General features: G+C 55.6%; 1 pseudogene; it reads left to right on the top strand.

Moving 5' to 3' along the window:
* Window positions 1-5,627: 5,627 nt before the first annotated feature.
* LOC131744681 (beclin-1 pseudogene) lies at window positions 5,628-6,785 on the top strand (annotated as a pseudogene).
* The last annotated feature ends 221 nt before the right edge of the window (window positions 6,786-7,006 follow it).

The raw sequence follows: 7,006 nt of genomic DNA, 5'->3' as shown, positions 1-7,006 counted from the left end.
GTGGCCCCTGCGGCGAGAGACCTCCTAATCACAATAACCATCACGGTGGTTTTTACGGAATTTTTTTTTTTTTTTTTCCCACCAGTACGCGGGCCTCTCACTATGGCGGCCTCTCCCGTTGTGGAGCACAGCCTCCGGACGCGCAGGCTCAGCGGCCATGGCTCACGGGCCCAGCCGCTCCGCGGCACGTGGGATCTTCCCGGACCGGGGCATGAACCCGCGTCCCCTGTATCGGCAGGCGGACTCTCAACCACTGCGCCACCAGGGAAGCCCTTACGGAATATTTTAAGTCCGTTTGTTCCTATGAGAACTGAACCACCTCGACTACTGCTCTTGCTCTCCGTTCCCCCAGCTGTTAAACGTTAAGATCTTTCATCTGCGGGAGCCAGGCCGTAGGTACTACAACGTTGTCAGGACTGCTCATTGGGATGCGTAGGAGGGAAAGTGGCAGCCGGCGGGTTCCAGCTGGGCTAAGGCCTGGAGCCGGGGGGCCCTCTAGTGGGCTGAGGAAGGAAGTACATGGTGAGTTTGGTGATCGTTGACCAAATATTTTGACGCGGAGGTTGCCCTGAGATAGGGGAAGTGTGTGTCTCCTGAGGAAGGGACTTAACAGGATCAAGGTGGCTTCTTGGAGGAGGTGATCCCAGTGGGGCAGGAGACAGTAAATTCCAGGAATGGGAGGTTCTTTCTGGCTTTCTCTTCCTCTTGAGCTGGGCTGCTTTGCTTTCTAGCCAATTATTGCAAAGCTTTCTTCTGATTGCTTCCAGTGTCGAAGCCTGCTTTGGCCTTGGTTTCTCCTTGTTGCAAATTCAGCTCTACTCTTTTCTCTTTCTTTGTGTCTGCTGTGGAGGTGGTCCCTGATCTTCCTGCCATGGGGACCACCATCACTCTCCACACCTGGTAACCATCCTGGTTACCATGCTCTCCCATCCAGCTGGACTGAGTCATCACAGCATGGAGCATCCTTTGAATTTTTGTGCCAAACTTTATCAAAAGTCAGAGTCAAGGGAATGCATGACCCTGGGGGGCAGTGGCTTTATCTCCGGCCACACTTTGCCCTTTCTCTTTGGGCTCCATGACCCTCTATTGCCTTCTTCCAGGGCTGGTGACGCCACCGTCCCTCTAACCCCAGAGCCTTTGCACATGCAGTTCGCTCTGCCTGGACCCACCCCCTGCCCGATGCTTTCATTCCTGGTCAGATCCTTCCGATCTCAGCTACACAAATAAGCCAGGCTCCTAGTTATTACACTTCACCAAACACCCAGAATTTGGGGCCCCAATCTCTAAGCTCTTTTCCAAAAACAGCATCTTCCAGTCCATTGTCAGGAATTATGCTGACATGATGGTTGTTGAGATTGAGGAAGCAGTGTGAGAGCCAGACCTCAAGCCAGGTAGATTACCCATGAGCCTCCACTGCTGGGTGCCAAACCCACCTGCCCCTAGGATGTCTCCCCTGATGTTGACACCTGGTGACACCTCTAACTGTGCTCTTGTTAACTGCTGTACTTTCATGTACTGAGAGAAGAAGAGAACTTCATGTCCATCTCCTCACTAGAGGGTGGGCACTCCAGACCAGGGTCTGTCTCAGTTGTTCACTCTTGTCTCCACAGTGCCTGGCCTATGGTTGGTACTGTAATCTGAGGCAGACCCTGCCCTGGCCTTTAGAGTCTCAAGACCCCTCTCCTTCACTGGTTTGCAAGTCCAAGTACAGCCTCAGTTGCCCAATGAAGGAGCCACAGGTGGGATAAAGGCCCAAGAACGGGTTTACACAAATACTATATGTGCTGCACATCAAGTGTGTGCCCCAGGTAGTACACACACACAGGTGTGCCTTTGTGGATACCCTTGAGTATTGGGTTCCCTGCCATGCGTGCTCGTGTGCGTGTGTGTGTGTGTGAGAGGGAGAGAGAGGGAGAGATAGGGAGGTTATTTGAGATGGGGGAGAAAAGGAGGGAGAGGAGTGATGGAGATTGGGAGGGAGATGAGAAGGGTAATGAGATTGCAAGAGACATTGAGAGAGCTAGATATTGTGAGGGGTAACGAGAGATTTTGAGAAAGACATTGTGTGTGAAAGAGAATGAATGCTTGACAGAGATGGTGGGGGATCAGGAGAGACTGGGAGAGGGTGAGAGAGACATTGTAAGAGAGAGATTGAGAGGGAGGCTGAGAGACTGAGAGAATGGTGGAGAGAAAGATTGAGAAAGAAACTGAGAGATGGAATGAACAAGAGGGAGAGAGAGAAAGATTAACTGAGTGAGGCCAACAGAACCTAGGGTCCTTTTCCCATAAGGCAGGGGGCCCCCAGGGCCAGGTGATTTGGAAATATTTGGATGGCCTGGCCCACAAACAGGAAAGGTTCACCTCTTGTAAGTGACAAAGGCTGTGATGTGTGTGCACGTGTATGATGTTAGGCTGGGATGGTGGGCTCTTGGAGAAGGGTCTTGAACATGGGGTGCCTGTGTAGTCATAGGATAGGAGGAGATGGTACTGACCCCTCCTGGTCAGTACTGACCCCTCCTGGTCCGTGCTTCCTACCCCTCTTTGGCCAGGACACACAGATGGGAGCTTGCTGAACTGAAGATACCCTTGAGTGCCTCTGTGAGCTTGCTGTGGAGGGGCTAGAAGGGGATGGGCGGTTGGGGCCATGATTTATGGGAGGTGCTGGGCATAGGAATCCACACCGCAGATGCCTGGAGAGCGAGCAAGGTGGGCCAATCCTGGGAGCCGTCAGCGGTTGAGTGCGGTGATGTGGGGGGCTGTGCTCACCACCATCTCCTCCCAGCTTCACTCCCATCCCTGAGGCTGGTCTTCTAGTTAGCAGATGCCCCTGGGAGGAGGGCGAAGGGCTATGAGTAGGCTCAGCCTGCGGGGGCTCCAGGAGGGCCTTGGGTTGGGGTCTGAGGACAGCTCTGGGGATGGGGGCAGCGCCAGGTTGCTGGTGACCTTCCACCCAGCAGTTGTGGAGGACCTGCCCCTTCATGGTGTGTGGGCCTGGTATCTGCATGCCCCCGGAGTGGGTGTGGTGGGTACCTGGCTGGCAGAGGGGTGTGTGTGCACGTGCTCTGGAGACTCAGTGAGTGCTGTGGGAGGGGCGTCTGAGATGGGAGGGGCCCCATGAGCAGGCGTGGGTTGGGGGATCTGAGATGGGAGGCGCCCCATGACCTGGGGTGGAGACAGGGAGGCTCTTCTTCAGCCATCCCGGGAGGAATTCTGTGTGGCACTGTCTCCTGGCGTAGCAGACTAGTCTGAGGCTACAAGCACTCACCAGGCCCCTGGTTCCTGGAGACAGAGAGCCCAGGAAGCGTCTAGGAGCCTGGAGACCTGGGGGAACACAGTTGGAGTGGAGGGTGCCTGCCCGCTCCCATCTTCCTGCTCTGGCCCTGGGGACACTGCTGGGCTGCCCTCCCGAAGTCTGGGTGTTTGTGTCACAGGTGGGCCCTTTCCTGTCCTGCTGAGAGGCTCACCCTGGAGGGCAGAGGGGGCCCGGGAGGCTCTCCAAGGACATCAGGGCCCTCAGGTCTCCCTGGGCTGGGGGGACTATGGCCCTGAAACATCTGCCACTTGGGTGGGAAGCGCTCAGCAGTGGTGTTGGTGTGCCTGTCACATATTCACCTGTCTGTCCCTAACTGCTCACCTGTCGCTCCCATCATCCCACACCAGTGCACAGTCTCCTCTACCTGTGCTGCGCAGGTACGCCTGCCTGTGTCACTTACACCTGCCACTGGCTACATGACTGTCCCACAGAATCCACCTTACCTCCCTGAAGTTACCTGCCACACACCAGTCTCAGGCACCCGTGTGACCCAGCTGGCTCACTCCCGTCCCTGTGACAGTGCCTTGGCCATCCGTGCGCTGTGCACAGTTGGTCTCGCCGGCGCTGAGGGTGGAGCTCAAGCTCGGGGAGAGGCATTTCTCTGGCCTGACGTTTACTCAGCCCCCTTCAACCCCAGATTGCTTTGGGAACTCCCACTTCCGCCTGAGCAGCAGTGCTAGTGAGGATTTCCAGGCCTCTTCAGCCGGGCCCTCTGCCTGGTCCATGGCCTGGCGTGGCCGCATCCCTGAGCTGTGTGGGTCTCGGCCGCGAGCTGCCGACCTCCCAGCCAGGTGGGGCCTTTGGAGCCTCAGCCTGCCCGGAGCCAGCCCTTCCCGTTGCCCTGCTCAGCTCGGTTCAGCTCTCTCCTTTCACGCAGCCCGTTCCGGTCTCCCACGGCACCTGTGACCCTGGGCATGGGGGAATCCCTGACTCTGGAGGGAGGGGCTCCCTCCGGCGTGGGAACAAGTGCTCACGGGGGTGGAGGGAGTCCCGCTGCCAGAGAGGTGTGGTCTTCAGAGAGGCAGAGGGCTGTGTCCATGATGGAGGAGGTCAAACTGAGCAGCCCTGGACCCTGCAGCCCGGGAGGCGGAGAGGCTGCTCATCGTGTGTCGTGTGGGGGCCGTGTGCGTGTGGTGAGCGGCCACAGAGTCTAAGGGAAGGTCACGGGGGCCCAGCCTGGGGGTGTCTCACGGCGAGGGGTCAGTGGGGAAGACTGTATTTAGCTCTGATACGCACTGACTCTCCCTCCCACCTTCTCTTCTTTAAAAAAATATATATATCTGTATTTAAAGACTTTGTTATACTTGGTCTGATTGGAAAACGAGAATACCTCGTTGGCTTTGGGCCTGAGCACCTGGGTGGATGTCTTCCGTTTTCCCGGAGGGTAGGGCAGGTTCATGTGGGTGCATAAATAGAACATTCTGTTTTGCCCTTTGGAGATGCCTGCCGTGTGGAGATACGAGTTTGGAGCTCAGGGGAGAAGTCAGGGCGGGAGATAACACGTTTTGGAGCCATGTGTTTATAGAGGTATTTGAAGTCCTGGATGAGATCAGGAAAGAGAAGAGGCTCAGGCCTGAGCCCTGGGGCGTTTCCGCATTTGTCCCTCAGCAAGGGGGAGGGGGAAGGGGCATCGGTGAGGCGGGCAGGCAGGGGGAGGGGGTGGTGGATTAAGGTGGCATCTGAGAAGCCGCGGGGGAAAAGGGTTGAGAGGAGGACAGGGACTGCCGCGGGGGGTTCGGACCTTGAACAAAGCTGTTTCAGAGCAGCCGTGGGGGAAAAATAGATCGGAGCTCATAGAGAGGAGGGGAAGGAAGGAAGAGGCATCAAGGGCAGCCAGCTCTTTCAAGTGTATCGGGCAGAGGTACAGCAGCGGGAGGGGCTGGGGTCGGGGTGAGTTCTTTTAGAACGCTGAGGCCTGTCTGAGGCCCCCTGCCCGTGTCTGTAAGAGCATGTACACCCCACGCAGGCATTTCCACGGTTGTCTTCCCCACCGGACCCTGGTCCGCACGGGGACGGGGGTGTCTGTGACTGCAGCGGTCACAGCTGTGTCCCCGTGGAACCCAGCGTCCGGCTCCTCCGGTGCTGGTGAATGTTGGTTAAGTGGTTGAGTGAAGGGGTCAGTATTGTAAAGCGCTTAGAACGCTAACAGGTGCATAATAAATGCTCAGTAAACATGAGTTGCTGTTAGCTGCAGACCAGGCAAGTAGCTGAAGACGGGGTGATCGCAGCTCAGGAGGCCGTGCTCCGGGGCCGACGGGAAGCCACAGTGCCCGGCTCTGGACTGGACCAGGGTGGTGGCTCCAGGTGCCGAGGGATGGAGGGGTTGGAGGTGCCCAGCGGCACCATGCAGGTCAGCTTCGTGTGCCAGTACTGCAGCTAGCCCCCGAAACTGGACCGTGTCACCATCCAGGAGCCCACAGCTCCATTACTACCCCGAGCCCAGGTGAAACCAGGAGAGATGCGGGAGGAATGGGGCTAACTCAGGAAAGGAGCCTTATCCAACCCCATCAGGATGGTGTCTCTCACACATTCATCCCCCCAGCCTGGATGATGTCTGCAGAAAGTGCCAACAGCTTCACTCTGATCGGGAGACATCTGACGCAGCACCGGGGAGAACGTTAGCTGAAGCGTGAAAGTCACTGGAGGCCTTTCTGACATCCTGTCCGGTCAGACGGGCGTAGCTCACCTCTGGGTGAGGGAGGCACAGACTCTTCTAGGCCAGCTGGACGCTTAGCTTGGCGTCACTGAAGATGAGTGTCAGAGCTGCAAACGATGTTTGGAGATCTCAAGAGAGAATGAAGGAGGGTGACAGCAGCTACAGAGGGTCTAAAGGAGCTGGCACTGGGGGAGGAGAAGCTGACCAGGAGCTGGAAGAAAAGAACCATGAGACAGTGACAGAAAATCTTAAGGATGTCCATATTGAGGCTGAGACTGGAGCCAGAGGCAGCTCAGTATCAGAGGGAATACAGTGAATTTAAACGACAACAGCTGGAAGGGTGTAGAAAACCAGATGCGTTATATTCCTGGGGGGTGGAACAAGGTGAATGCTGCTGGGGGCTGGACGGTGTTGCTACCCGTGCCCTGGCCAGTAGGACGGGTTTGAAGCTTTAGAGGTTTCGGCGTATTCCCGGTGGAGTCCGGAGTCTCAGACATATCTAAGGAGCTGCTGTTGTACTGATCTGGGGGCTCCGTTTTTTCTGGAACAGCAGGTTTGACTATGCAGTGGGGCTTTCCTGGGCTGTGTGCAGCCGTTCAAAGAAGGGGCTGAAAAAGATGAGGCATCCATTTATGTCTTCCTTACAGGGTGGATGTGGAGAAAGGCAAGAAGGAAGACATAGGAGGCAGCGGTGGCTCCTATTCTACTGAAACCCAGTTCAGCTCTGAGGAACAGCTGACAAAAGCTCTCAAGTTCATGCTGTTGAATCTTAAGTGGGGCCGTGCTTGGGTATCCTCACAGTTTTATAATAAATGAACTCCTTTTTTCCCTTAGGAAGATACTTGCCTAAAAGACTTAAATTTTTTGTTTTGTTTGCAAAAAAAATATGTTTTAAATTAGATTCAGGTGATATCAAACAACACATGTTTACAATACCAAAAAAGACAAAATGCAGAGAAGCCACTTTATTTTAAAATATCCTTTGATAGTTTCCAGAGCTACAGCAGCCCCTGTATAGGGACCAGCCCTTTTCATAG

Source organism: Kogia breviceps, chromosome 18 (genome assembly GCF_026419965.1).
Source record: "Kogia breviceps isolate mKogBre1 chromosome 18, mKogBre1 haplotype 1, whole genome shotgun sequence".
In the NCBI taxonomy this organism is placed as follows: domain Eukaryota; kingdom Metazoa; phylum Chordata; class Mammalia; order Artiodactyla; family Physeteridae; genus Kogia; species Kogia breviceps.
Note: the sequence above shows the minus strand (reverse complement) of the source record. Positions and strands in the feature narration are given on the sequence as shown.